Below are 15,464 nucleotides of genomic sequence, written 5' to 3' on the forward strand. Positions count from 1 at the left end.
AACTATGGAACTGATTATAACGCTTAAATCAGCTTACCGGAGGTTCCACTGGTCAAGCTTTGCGAAATGTAGAACACTGAAGTACCGTAAAGGCAATGCAGAAATTTCAGTAAAACATTATGAAACGTCCCCTATAGACGCGTCTGAATGTTACATTTAAGAGCCACGAGGACAGGGGAAGGAGAAGGCGCACACAGACACAAAGAGAGAGAGGTAGGGAGGGAGAGAGATACATTCAAAACTGATAGTCTCCTTCGATATCTAATCCCCGTGAACTACATACACTCCAGAAATGCCCCTCCGTTCACCAGCCTGACACTTTGACCTTTGACGCTGTTTACTTTCCATTCCTTGTTCGCAAGCTGTAAGTCGTTCTCCTTTGCCCGGCAGCGCACCTGCGACCTCGCAACGCCGTTCCTCCGGTTTCCGAGCCCCTAAGCGGATTCAATCGTTAGACTGTTTGGGCCGCTGCGACGCCGCCGTATAGAATGGTAGGGGAAGGGCCGGTCGCGAACGAGAAATACACGGCCCCCTGGGGCTTCCGCTGTTCCGATATAACGACTCACTCGGCTCGCCGGTCGTCGTTTTGGTCTTCGCGTCTCGCGAGGTGGAACATCGTTTACGTCTTATCCGGCCCCGGCGCCTTGACCTCCCGGGGGAAAGAGACTTGCTGCTCCGGAGGTGCTGCGAAAGATTCGCACCGCCCCGTCCCTGAACAAAGTACGAAGTGTGAGAAGACTGGAAAGTACAGGAGAGAAAGAACTCCTCTGGAGACTACTTTGCACGAACAGGTAATATTTTTCCCGCTTCATAAACAATAGTCCTCACTTCCACGTGCTTTATAATTTACACCATGAAACTTGACCGTCTCTCTCTGAACCACTGGTAACTTAGAAGAGCGTTCCTCGTTTCAGTGCCATTCACCGTGGCGACGAAATTAACATTACTCTAGAGTCGTTATACCTCACATAAAAGGGAATAAAATTGTTTTCGAGAAAGCTTATACTGAGAGTACTGGCGTCCATCATAACGTTCTTCATTCGCTGTTAAAAATGAAACTCATAGAGTCACCGACACTCCCCATCCTCGATTAAGGTGGTCCTATTCCCCTAGTAGAACTCCCGTCCGCTAGAAATGGCGATGAATGCTTGGGTGCGATACATTTCTGATGTACGCTGTTTCGGCCTAACTCGTGCCTATGAACAGTTATCATGGCTACGTGCTGATAAGCGTGTTCGCTGTGTCGTCTTCGCAGTCATTGCATTCCTTCCTTTTTATCTTCGAACCTTACATTGCTATCTACAGAACTACAGCAAGGCAGAAATACTTGTTCTCACCAAAGTAAATTCCTTTGTGTACCACTATTCAACTCTGCCACGTTTTGTAAGTAATTTTCTGTGCCAGGAACCCGACTTCGGTAAAGTCTTCCTTAGAATATTAGAGAAATTGAAAGACAGCTGATGGTTCACCTTCTGCAAAGTAGCTGCCTCTTTTTGATTTTAGGATTCACTTTCATCAAACCACCCTCCTCCACCACTTTTCACTCCCCTTGCCTACAGAATTCTCTATAGAAATTCATCATTTTCCTAGAACCATTGTTACTTTGATTTCAGTCCTCTCCTCTTTCAGTATCCTTCGAATTCTGCTAATACGACACGAGGCTCCCAAAGTGCTAAACTAATCAGTATCGTTATTAAAGCTTCCAATATTTTATTATCATTATTAGGGCTATTGTCATATTACTATTATTATTATAAAAGGTTATTTTTATTAATAACTCAGAAGATTATTATTATTGACTTTGTTTTGTAATAACAGATTAATGTTTTTCTTCATTCTTCTGTTACTTTATCTCCATTATAAGAGTTACTATTACTATTATCATCAATTATTATTTTTATTTATAATGCCAATTATTCTTAACTTTAGTGTTATCTAACATTTTTTGTATGTGTTGCTACTGGTCAGAAATAAGAGAGGGCCTTAATCTGGTCATACTACATAAGCAATAAACAAATAATTCTTATTATTGTGCAGCACCTCAGCAACAATTTTTTATTCTTTTTTCTCGTATGTAAGAAAAGCAAATTTCAATAAAAAGCTTAATCCCCAACTGGAATTCAAATAATCTTAGACCTGTATTATCTTTATCATTATTATCTCCTCAGTATCATCACAGCTATCATCGATATCTTTGTCATCGTCGTCTTCGCACATTATCGACTCTCGCAAGCTAAACGCTTTGTTATCGCAATGGGACTACTTCCACACGTCGCCAAGTGAACTGGAGTCCAGCAGCATCATATATAGGTAGCTGATAACATATTATTTTCATTAATTTCAGCAGCTGGTATTGTGTGAGTGAGAACTGAGATGTAATCCTATTTATTAGAAATCTACACTGCTTATAGTAAATAAGTTTTGTTAACGACAGACTGTTTTGACATTTAACGCCATTGTCAAGTACATTTAGTTGACGTGATGTCCCTATTACGTCATTAGGGAACTGTCTCATGACAGTGTTTTGATCAGATGATATATGCCTTAAATGTATTGAAAATAATACGTTACTTATGGTCGCATACGTTACTTACGGTCTGACAGTAGTTTGACAGTTATGCTCTTCGAAGTTATGTGTGAACTACTGTCAAACGATAATTAACAGTCGAATCAAAACAATGACAGTATTAAGAGGATTCAGTAACATCGTAATATGGATGTCACATCATTCTAGACGAACTTCATAATGACGATAAATGCTGGAACAGTCTTTCGTTGCAAAGATTAATTATAATAAGCAGATATCCTACCAATAACGTGATTATGTGACACATTTTACACTGCAGGTCCTAATGAAGAAAAAACGTCTGTTGGTGTTTGAAAGTTAATGGGCTCCACTTCTCCCAGCAGCAGAGAACCTCTGAAAGCCTGCTCTGTCGGCTCCGACCGTTTCCACGCTGCTGCACAAAGCAGTGTGTCTGCTAGACTGTCTGCTGTTGCAGTAGGATATTCGTGGAACGTTTAGTTACACGTGCCTTACAATGTATAAGGGAGAGCATGAGGGAGACACTATAGACATCATTGACATAAGAAAATTTAAGATTCTTATCAGACTTAAGTTGAATATTTAGTACTAGTTAACTATTGGCAAAACTGCACTTGAGTCCATCTCCTGAAGTTTATACAAATTAAACTCTGTGTGACGCGCAATTGTGGAAAGAATCAGGTCCAAGCGAAGTACTTTCGTCATTACAGAAAAAGAAATATTTCATTGAGTTTAATAGCTTCCGAAATATGATGCAATATGTTCTAAGCTGTTTCCAGCATGAGGTCATTGGAGGAACGCTCTCCACTCGAACGAGTCCCACTTTTTCATGGAAAGTAACATTTGGCAAATTCTGCATTAGAGAGAAGCCGGAAACTATTATCGAACCATGAAAAATCCACACATTGGGAGTGTTTATATAAGGTTTACTTACCGAAGGAAGATATGGACCACGTTCTTCCTCTTGGAACCAGAATGGATACAGCACACTATTTCCTTTCGCACGTTATTATGCTTGTACAACATATTATGATTTAATCCGATAAGACGACAATGCTTGGACAAACCATCTGTGTTTCAAGTACAGATACCTTCAGTAGCAGAAGATGCACCATAAAGAGTTCCCATTGTATGCTCCGGCATAAATTTATCTTCCTTGAAGATGTGTTATTACTCCAAACCTTCCTCCGTAGACTCGCACAGCGCTGAGATCATCTATGCAAGCAGAAGGTAGTTGAGATCTCTCCTGTTTTATGAATGAAATCGTTAAGATCGTTAACTAAAACATCTTTATTTATTACGACGTTTCGGCATCACCCACGATCAGATATAAAAAACTTTGAACTTGAGAAACAAGGTTTATTGTTAATACTAAAATCAATGCATAGTCGGTGATTTTAATATTGATACTGAAGCAAGTTCAAAGTATTTTATTTCTGATCATGGCTGATGCCGAAACGGCTTAATAAATAAAGACATTTTATTTAGTGAAATTTTGAAGATCGCAGAATACTTCTGGAAATTTGTTTCCTTTATTAATGAATGAGTTCTGTACTGCGCACTTAGCAGAGACATCGTGCTTAGCAGCAGCATTAAGCACTAAATGTAATGAATTTACAGTGGGAGTAACGTCAGTCCGCACCGACTGCGCATTCTATATTCATCTGACCTGACCCGTCAGTTGCTACGCTTCTTAAATGTGTTTAGTTCCAACATAAATTTTCGTCTATTTTATTTAATTGACGTTCTTTATTCAACAGTAACTTCTTGAATATTAACATAATCGTGAACAGAACGGTTCTTGAACGTCTTATTCCATCTGAGAATCTTGTCCTTAATGTTTGCGGTTTGAGTGATCAAGCACTCGCAACTACTACTGGTAAATATACTCAAAAGGCAAATAAACAATAAATTTCCCTCAGCTCTCGCACGCTACTGAATCCACTTGGAAAGAAGATTTTATTCTGAAACTCACCAAGCCCATGCCACTACACAGGATTTTAACAGTGTTAAAAAAAGACGTTTTTAGCAGCTTGTTATCTTTAAATTCATAAAATATTGGCATACCATATAATCAGAATTTAGACGACCTACAACAGTCTTTAGCCCTGCTTTCAATTGTGTTGGTCAACCTGTCCATTCCCAAGCTTCAGGAAACCGAATTTCTCAAATTCTGCTTCCTGCTCCCTTCCAATCGATTAGAAACGTAAGATAGAATTGCAATGAGTGCGAACTTGTATGAACGTGCCTAGGAAACATTCCAAGACCAGACTACTCTCAGTCTCGAACTATCGACCATTGTTCTTATACAAAGCCTACTGAAGAAACCTCCCTCATTCTGTCTGGACCAAACATAACAGGTTATGCTGTCATGTCGGAAGCACTCCTGCTGCGATGTATAACTGGGTCATGGCAATCTTTTGCTTGTAACTGCGATAATGAAGTACAAATTGCAGCACACGTCATAAAGAACTACCTTCTATGGGCATTCACTGATTCTATGGAATAAATAATTAAGAATTCGTCCCAAAAAGTAGAGTAGGCTGGTTGAAATCTGTCCTATAGTAACGGCCTGTTAATTTCACTCAGACCCTTGTGAACTGGGAGTGCACTTTTAAGTTGGAAATACCTGAACACGAATTGCCTATTCAAGCCACCAGCATCCGACATCCAAGGCGGTGTTTATGTGTGCAACAAAATAAAGTTGATGACCTGTTCGACGTATAAAGTGCATCTTTGGCGTAGAAGAATCAAGAATAGAGTAAAGTGACCTATTCGAGTTTTGAGTCATTGTGGAGTTAGGGTGCTTTCAGCCCAACAACAGCTAAGCTGCTAGAGGTCAAATAGCTCTCTAATTGGGAATATTCGGGACAGCATTCCCAGTTCTGTGATTTGCCCTATAATCAAAGAGAATCTACTGAATCGCGGAGTGAACACTTTCTTTAATTTAAATCTGGGACCATAAATGCTTGACATTAGTAGAAAGGGCTAGTTTGTGAATAAACATACTAAAGTACAGTTAATGACTTTCTCGATATATGCTGTGCAGCTATGCCGCTCTCAAGTAATGAAGACTTTCAACCTATAGGCGAGTTCTTTATTTTCGTTTTAATTTATTGTTTATGCTTTATTCACTAATCGGGGCGGGGGGTGGAGGAGTGGGAGAGTGTAGTACAGTAAAGCTATATACCATATACAAAGTGCCTAGATTCTTGTTACTGAATTTAAACCAGTTAATTTTAAAAGTCATAGGTAGCAGCAATTTTGTACAATGTCCTGTCAGTAACTTCCCAATACCATAGAGAATGATAATTACGTAGGACCTATTCCAGATGTCAAATGTTATTGCGTTGAAACACTGAAAACGAAAGAAAGAGAAATATTCCTCAGATGGCACAGTCAGACAGGAAAACAAAATTATGTTCAACATGAGGATCGTAATTAATTAATATTCCAATTGTGATGTGTATATTTTGAGAAGAAGCTGTTTATAATTGAGAAAACATTTTCTAAGGATAGCTAATATCTATCCTTTCTCTTATTTAACAATTGCTGGAGTCTGTATGGCTATATACAAATCTACATCTACACAGACACTCCGCAAGCCACTGTACGTTGTATAGCGCAAGGTACTCTCTACCACTACTAGTATTTCTCTTTCCTGTTCTACTCACAAATAGAGTGGGGGAAAAACGACTGTCTGTTTGCCTGTGAATGAGCGCTAATTTCTTGTACCTTGTCTTAGTGGTTCTTACGCGCACTGTACGTTGGCAGCAGTAGAAGCATTTGGCATTCAGCATCAAATGTCAGTTCTCTAAATTTTCTAAATACTGTTTCTCGAACGTCGCCTTGCCTCCTGGGATTACCATTTGTGTTCCTGAAACATCTCAGTAGAACTCACAAGTAGTTCGAATCTACCAGGAACAAATCTAGCAGCCTGCGTCTGAATTATTTTTATGTCTTCCTTCACTCCAAACCTGTTACAGATCCCAGACACTCGAGCAGTACTCAAGAATAGGTCGCACCGGCGCCCTATTTGTGGCCTCAATTGCAGTTGAACCACTCTTTCATACTAAAGGGAAGTCGAGCATTCGCTTTCCCTACAATGGATCCCACATGCTTGTTACCTCTCATATCACTTTGCAACGTTACGCCCAGATATATAAACAACTAGACTGTGTCAAGCAGCACAATAGTAATATTGTATCTCAACATAATCGGTTTGATCTTCCTACTCATGCCCGTCGACTACCGTTTTTCCACGTTTAGGGCTAGCTGCTATTCATCAAAGGAACTGGAAATTTGGTTTAAGTCTTCTTGTATCTTCCCAAAGTCACTCAACTTCGGTACCTTACTGTACACCATGGCATCATCAGCGAACAACCACAGACTGCTGTCCACCCCGTCCACCAGATCACTTATGTACATAAAAAACAATTGCGATCCTATCGCACTTCTCTGGCGGAACTCCTGACGATATCTTTGTCTCTGATGAACACTCGACATCGACAACAACATGCTTGGTTCACTTAAGAAGTCTTCGAGCCACTCACTTATCTGTGAACTTATTTCTTATGCTTGTAGCTTGGTCAACAACCTGCAATGGGGCACCGATTCGAATACCTTTTGGAAATATAGGAATATTGAATTTGCCACACACATATTTCATAACATATCAAATGAGAAAAGGGCAAGATGAGTTTGGCGCGAGTAATGCTTCCTAAAACCATACTGATTCGTGGACATAAGTTTCTCAGTCTCAAGAAAGTTTAAGATATTCATACTGAGAATACGTTCAAAGATTCTGCAGCAAACAGAAGTTTAAGACATGGGTCTGAAATTTTGCGCGACCGTTCGCTCTCCCTCCTTATACACTGGAGTCACCCACTCTTTTCTTCAGTCTCTAAGGACTTCGTGCTGTGCCAGATACATGATAAATCCAAGCTAGGTAAAGGGTCAATGCTGTAGAGTACTCTTTGTATAATAGTGTTGAGATTCCATGTGGACCTGGTGATTTATTTGCTTTCAAATCTTTCAGCTGTTTCTCTACGACAGGGATGCTTATTACTGTGTCGTCATCGGGGAGTCTAGTCGATGGTCAAAGGACAGTGTGTTTATATGATTCTCCTGTGCGAACGATTTCTTGAACGTGAAATTTAAAATTTTGGCTTTCGTTGTCCCATCTTTAGCTGATACATCATGCAAGTCAACAACGGACTGAGTAGAAGCCCTAGATCCACATAGCGATTTTTCGTAAGACCTGAAATTTTTCGGTTTCTCTGCCTGATCTTTTGCTAAGGTGTGACGGTGGTAGTTCCTGTATGTTTCACGTATAGATCACAAACGAAGAAATTCTGCTAACCTTGGCTTGTTGTCATTTGCGCCTTCCCTTTTGAACCGAGAGTACAACAGCCTCTTCTTCCTCACATTCCTCCAAATTTCGTTACTAAACCATGGTGAAACCTTTATCGACTTACTGGGCACATAATTCTCCAGATTACGATTCACAATATGCTTAAACTTTGCTCAAAATCCTCTACATCCATTTCACTGAAACTAAGTGATCCCAATTAACTCTCTAAGTGAAGCGCTAGTAACTGCTTATCTGCTCTGTCTGGCAGAATTACTCTCCTACCCTTCTCGATTGGTGTATTAACTTTCGTCCTCATAGTTGCTCTGTTTGTATATTGACATTGCCGATAAGGTCAGGTCTATTTGTAGCTACTAGGTCTAAGATATTTCCATTGTGTGCGAGCTGCTGAAGACAGTTTCCAAAAAAACTCAAACTGCTTTGTTAAACAGTTTAAACAATAATAATATTCAACGCACTCTCAATGATGTAGAAGCAAGTATAGCTGGAGCGAAATTATATGCTTTTAGTAAAGAAACCAATACTGTTTATCAACATCATTTTTGTTTTTGGCATAGCAAATATAAAGCAACAGTGGATGGCTTACATCAGAATACTTTAATAAGAACTTGTGAAACACGAAATTCAAGAGATAATTTAGTAGAAATTTTCGAATAGGTTGGAATAATTAATCAGTATATAAAAAACTTAAGAGATTGAAACAGTTACCTGAATTTGTTGAGCCTTTGAATCAAAGAGATGTTCTTTATGGTGGTCGAACTAATAAAACCGAGAGCTAAAGCAGATGGTTTTAAGACAAATATAAGAGAGGAAATTGTGTGTAAATTTTATTGAGCTGTACAATATTATGGTTTTTATTCCAAGCACCTTCACACAAAAATGTATAGACCAAGGTATTATTCTAAAAAATGCTGTGGTTTTATAAAATATAAACCATCAGCTCTTAAAGGATTGTATCATCCAGTTGTTCCAATAAAGTCAGAGATCAATAAAACTCACAAACTGTTGTTTCTTTTGTATGTCGAATGTGCAGTAGAGAAAACAAATAAACACAATAGCAATGATGATGAAAGAAGTATTATTGGAACTTGAACAACTAATGCAGTATAGAAACTTGTAGAAAAAGGTTAGAAGATTTTCATAGTCTATGAATTATGGTACTGTGGAAATTAAAAAATGTTATTTAAAATTGTGTTAAATACTATACGAAATCAAAATTAAGGAAACAGTCCTCATGATTTGGAAACCAGTGAGATGTGTATCAAAACAGTTAAATAAATTTTGGATATAACAAATAAAAGAAAATCCAGGAATCCAAGCTGTTGCTAAGATATGGTTTAATTCATTAGATGGAAAATTTGGACCATGATAAATTATGGATAAATGATGTATGTTACACATTTAAAATTATTTTATGAGATACCACTTGATGACTGATTAGATAATATAGATATAAATTTTATTAAATAGTAAGATGGCACAAAATTTAAAAAAAACTATATCTACAAACTCTTTTAAAGCAAAATCCAACACATTAGATTAAAGCCTTAGCTTCTAAAACATGTTGGATAAGATAGTAGAAAATGTCACATCTTTTAATACTGATGATGGTAAAAATGCTGTAGAAAAACTTTGTATGTTAATATTTTAAACATAGCTGCACAACAGCAACAGTTCCACATAATAAAATTATAACCAGCCGACCAGTTACCATAGATAAAGTAATTCTTTACCTAGTTTTCGATAAATATAAATTTATCTTCTTCAGACTGTAGACTAAGAACAATGATCGTCATAGCTTACATTAGAAAAGTATGAAACTTAAGCCAAGAATAAATTTTAACACAAATTAGAGAACTCTTGCATTACAGAATAAGACAAAGATGACTGGTACTTACGATTTTACATTAGTAAGGACTATTGTACCATCGCCGTTTTTACAGTTGTCAGCATAGATCCATTTGTCAAAATTGAAATATAGTCCTAGAATTAGGTTTTTCATGTAAATATGAAACAGTTCATGGATCTTGAAGAGGTCACAACAAGCTGAGTGTAATAGGCGAGAGTAGTTAGTCTGAAACCAGGGCAGGTGGCGCTCGTGCCGAGAAACATGTGCCAATTGGCGTACAATGGTTCAAATGGCTCTGAGGACTATGGTACTCAACTGCTGAGGTCATCAGTCCCCTAGAACTTAGAACTACTTTAACCTAACTAACCTAACGACATCACACACATCCATGCCCGAGGCAGGATTCGAACCTGCGACCGTAGCAGTCTCGCGGTTCCAGACTGTAGCGCCTAGAACCGCACGGCCACTCTGGCCGGCAATTGGCGTACAAAAACGCAGTGTAAATTATCAGTATTAATAACGTTCTTAGGTAAAGTAGCAAAAAAGAAGCAAGGCAATTAACACTCCCATTATAACAGTATGTTACCATTGGTACAAATAATGTAGTCATACTTTCAAAAAAGCAGGTGGCGCTTACGCCGAGAAACTTACGCCCTGTGGAATACACAGACTAAATTTGAAAAATTACATTACTATATTAGTGAAGCCCACAAACGGTATATATGTCAGAACTTTAAAATTGACAATAATGGGTGCATTAAGGATGACTCAGAGCATCCATGGTATTCAAACAAACTCAAGTTCAAAAGGAAATTCGTTGCAGGTACCTTGAACGTAAACTAATTACTAAAAATTGGTAAACAAACAGAACTTGCACTTATCTTAGCTAAGCATGAAATACAAATTTTATCAGCTAATGAAACAAAATTTTAGAATGAAAACGTTCCAAACGAAAAACTATAGAATTTTTAGGGTAAACCAGCAATTAAAATCATGAAAGGCATGCTAATACTTGGTACTGCTTTCTATGTTCATAAAAATTTAGTATATGACATTAAGGAATTCAAATCCAGTTAATAAAGACTTTCTCTTCTCACAATTAAATGCAAAAATAAATTAGAAGCATTCTGGGAACTACTAGAAGAAGAAGTATAAAAAATTCCAAAATCAAATCCTATACTAATAGGGGATTTTAATGCACAAATATGGAGGGAAAAATCGTTTTGAAAAATAGCAAGATATTATCCAGCCAGTAAAAGAATAAACAAATATGGCGCAAAACTAATCAGTCTTTGTACAATATTTCAGTTGAAGGTAACGTCAAACTTCTTGAAAAAATTACCAAGAAAGGCAAAAACATGTATTCTCCAAATCCAATGCTAGGGGAGTTACAGTTAGATCACATGGCTATTTCTAAATGCAATTTTAAAGAAATCATGAATGTTAAAGTAGCATGGAACAGGAATCTGATCATTTCCTGACTAACATGAAACTGAAACTTCCCCCCAGTAAAAACCCAAAGAGACAAGAAAAATTAATTAAATACACTCCTGGAAATGGAAAAAAGAAAACATTGACACCGGTGTGTCAGACCCACCATACTTGCTCCGGACACTGCGAGAGGGCTGTACAAGCAATGATCACACGCACGGCACAGCGGACACACCAGGAACCGCAGTGTTGGCCGTCGAATGGCGCTAGCTGCGCAGCAATTGTGCACCGCCGCCGTCAGTGTCAGCCAGTTTGCCGTGGCATACGGAGCTCCATCGCAGTCTTTAACACTGGTAGCATGCCGCGACAGCGTGGACGTGAACCGTATGTGCAGTTGACGGACTTTGAGCGAGGGCGTATAGTGGGCATGCGGGAGGCCGGGTGGACGTACCGCCGAATTGCTCAACACGTGGGGCGTGAGGTCTCCACAGTACATCGATGTTGTCGCCAGTGGTCGGCGGAAGGTGCACGTGCCCGTCGACCTGGGACCGGACCGCAGCGACGCACGGATGCACGCCAAGACCGTAGGATGCTACGCAGTGCCGTAGGGGACCGCACCGCCACTTCCCAGCAAATTAGGGACACTGTTGCTCCTGGGGTATCGGCGAGGACCATTCGCAACCGTCTCCATGGGCTACGGTCCCGCACACCGTTAGGCCGTCTTCCGCTCACGCCCCAACATCGTGCAGCCCGCTTCCAGTGGTGTCGCGACAGGCGTGAATGGAGGGACGAATGGAGACGTGTCGTCTTCAGCGATGAGAGTCGCTTCTGCCTTGGTGCCAATGATGGTCGTATGCCTGTTTGGCGCCGTGCATGTGAGCGCCACAATCAGGACTGCATACGACCGAGGCACACAGGGCCCACACTCGGCATCATGGTGTGGAGAGCGATCTCCTACACTGGCCGTACACCTCTGGTGATCGTCGAGGGGACACTGAATAGTGCACGGTACATCCAAACTGTCATCGAACCCATCGTTCTACCATTCCTAGACCGGCAAGGGAACTTGCTGTTCTAACAAGACAATGCACGTCCGCATTTATCCCGTGCCATCCAACGTGCTGTAGAAGGTGTAAGTCAACTACCCTGGACAGCAAGATCTCCGGATCTGTCCCCCATTGAGCATGTTTGGGACTGTATGAAGCGTCGTCTCACACGGTCTGCACGTCCAGCACGAACGCTGGTCCAACTGAGGCGCCAGGTGGAAATGGCATGGCAAGCCGTTCCACAGGACTACATCCAGCATCTCTACGATCGTCTCCATGGGAGAATAGCAGCCTGCATTGCTGCGAAAGGTGGATATAGACTGTACTAGTGCCGACATTGTGCATGCTCTGTTGCCTGTGTCTATGTGCCTGTGGTTCTGTCAGTGTGATCATGTGATGTATCTGACCCCAGGAATGTGTCAATAAAGTTTCCCCTTCCTGGGACAATGAATTCACGGTGTTCTTATTTCAATTTCCAGGAGTGTATAATACCGGCAGGCTCAATATCACCAAAGAGGTAATAAAAGATTTTCAGGAAGAAATTAAAGTAATTAAATCAGGTAAATTTGAAGAAATATCAAAGGAAATCAACAGGGCTGCGAAAAATGAAATCTGTGAAGAAGCAGTTACTGAAAGAACAGTGGAGGAAATGGAAACGTTCTGGGAAGCCAGAAAACCTTGATATATTTAGAGAGCAAAGGGAAGAAACAGCAAGAATAATAAAGATTGCTAAAAGATCATTTGAGTAATCACAAATTCTTGACATACAAAACAACTTTATAAAAAATAACTCCCAGAATTTCTGTCCGATGTTTAAAAGTCATCTAAAGAGCTACCAGGCTCAAAAATGGTTCAAATGACTCTGAGCACTATGGGACTTAACATCTGAGATCATCAGTCCCCTAGAATTTAGAACTACTTAAACCTAACTAACCTAAGGACATCACACACATCCATGCCCAAGGCAGGATTCGAACCTGCGACCATAGTGGTCAAGCAGTTTCAGACTGAAGTGCCTAGAACCACTCAGCACCCCGTCCAGCGCTACCAGGCTCCAAGTATTTACTTCACAGATGAAAATGGTGAAGTAGGCCCAAGTAACAGCCAGAATTGCGAAATGCTAAGAAAGTACTTTGAAAAATTATTGAACTCTGAAGAACCAAACCGTAAGCTAGAATTTCCAGATTTCTATGAAAATACAGAAGCAGATCCACCACCTACAGCTAAGGAAATTTAAAAAAAACCATAAGTACCCTGAAGAACGGCAAAGCCAGTGGAGAAGACTCTATTAGAGCTGAAATTATTTGGTCTCAACCAAAAATTAATACTAATCTTCAGCTCAGGTTTGAAGAAATAAGGGAAACTGAGAAGATACCAGAAGACTGGAAAGTGGCTCCCATCCATCCCTTGCACAAGAAAGGTGATAAGCAAAATGTAGATAACTACACAGGTATGGGTTATAAAATATTTTCAACAATATTACTAAACAAGGTAGAAGCAAAACTCGATAGCTATTTGGGAAAATATCAGAATGAATTTAGAAAGGGCAGATCTTGCTAAGAACAGATTTCAAACCTAAAGACCACAATTCATCACAGACTTACCAACTCCAAGGGTATAGCTGTAACATTTATAAATTTTAAAAAGGCATGTGACTCAGTTGATACGGAAACACTAGATAAAGTGATCAGAGAATTTGGCACCAAATCTAAATTAGCAAACGTTATTCATGAAATGCTCACAGACACCAAATCAAAAGTAAAGCTTCTGTGTGAAATATCAAAGGCATTCAATGTAAAAAGCGGTGATGGCCTGTCTCCACTCCTCTTTAACTGCATTCTAGAAAAAATAGTAAGAGAATGGAAACAAAAACTAAAAGAGCAGAAACTATCACCCATCAGACTGGAGACTAAAAACAAAGATATTGAAATTTACTGTTTAGCATTTGTGGATGATTTTGCCATCCTTTCTGAAAACTTAACCATTGCTGGAATACAGATCAATCTCTTAGGAGAAAGAGCCAACAAAGCAGGTATAAGAATATCTGTAGAAAAACAAACTTTATGACAAATATAAAAATGCTCCAGAATCTGTAGCAAGAGGTATTGACCAGAAAAGAAAGTACATAATCTTAAATATCTGGGAAAAATTATCGAAAAATGGCTTAGAAAAATTCGCTTTAGAAGAAAGAGTACATAGAATGGAGAGAGCTTATGGAATAACTAGGAATGTCTACAAAGAAAAACGTGTCCATCTAAAAATTTGGAGATACTGCACTACATCACAACAGAAAAATCAGAATGTCTTTATGCAAGTGAATGTTGAGAACCGAACTAGAAATTACACAAACTTGAAGTCCTAGAAAGAAAAATCATTCGAAAAATACTTGGGCCACCAAAAAATACAGAGGTACGGAAATTTAGAAGCACTGAAGAGGTTTATTGCAACATAGTAAACGTAAATGAAACACCATGAAAGAAGCAAAATCTATTTTTTTGGACACTTATACAGAATGAACAGCAACAGTTTAACCAAACGGACATTTTAATATCTTTGGAACAAGAAGTCAACAATACCCATGATTCAAGAAGTTAGGAAGGATTTGGAAAGAAACACCATAAGTGAAAAAGACGCAACAGTAAGAGGGATTTTCAAGAGGAAGTTGTTAAAATGGGTGGCTTCCAAGGCAGGAGGGAGAATGATACAGACTCAAAATGGTCCAAGGAGAGGAAAAATATACATAGTGGACAGATGAGAGAATACTGGAGGGAAAAGAAAGAACAACAAAGAAGGAAACATTCAAATTGGTGTGTGGTCCTTAGATGACCCAAATGAAGAAAGAAAGAAAGAAGAAGAAGAAGAATTTCATGATGTGTAATTTCTAGTTTAATTTATTAGTTTCTGAATTAGTATTTCGTAACGTTTTTTGGCAGCCACCCTGCTGGTCTTTCTTTTTATCATGGTTGCATGGTACATTAATTACAGCCTAGTGCACTCAATATAGGCACTCACTACTTTATCCTCATATCAACTGTTGATCATTGTTCTGATGTGATTTGTATCAAACAACACAGATGAAAACATTAAGTTTTCTTCAGCTTCATTTCCCTCTTTTGAGGCATGATAACGTTTGCAGGTTTTCTCTTAGTACAGAAAAAATTAAGTGATGTAAGGACAGTGAAAATCGGGTATTTCTCGAAATACTAAATGGAGTGAAGTATC

Source organism: Schistocerca gregaria, chromosome 7 (assembly GCF_023897955.1).
Source record: "Schistocerca gregaria isolate iqSchGreg1 chromosome 7, iqSchGreg1.2, whole genome shotgun sequence".
Taxonomy (NCBI): domain Eukaryota; kingdom Metazoa; phylum Arthropoda; class Insecta; order Orthoptera; family Acrididae; genus Schistocerca; species Schistocerca gregaria.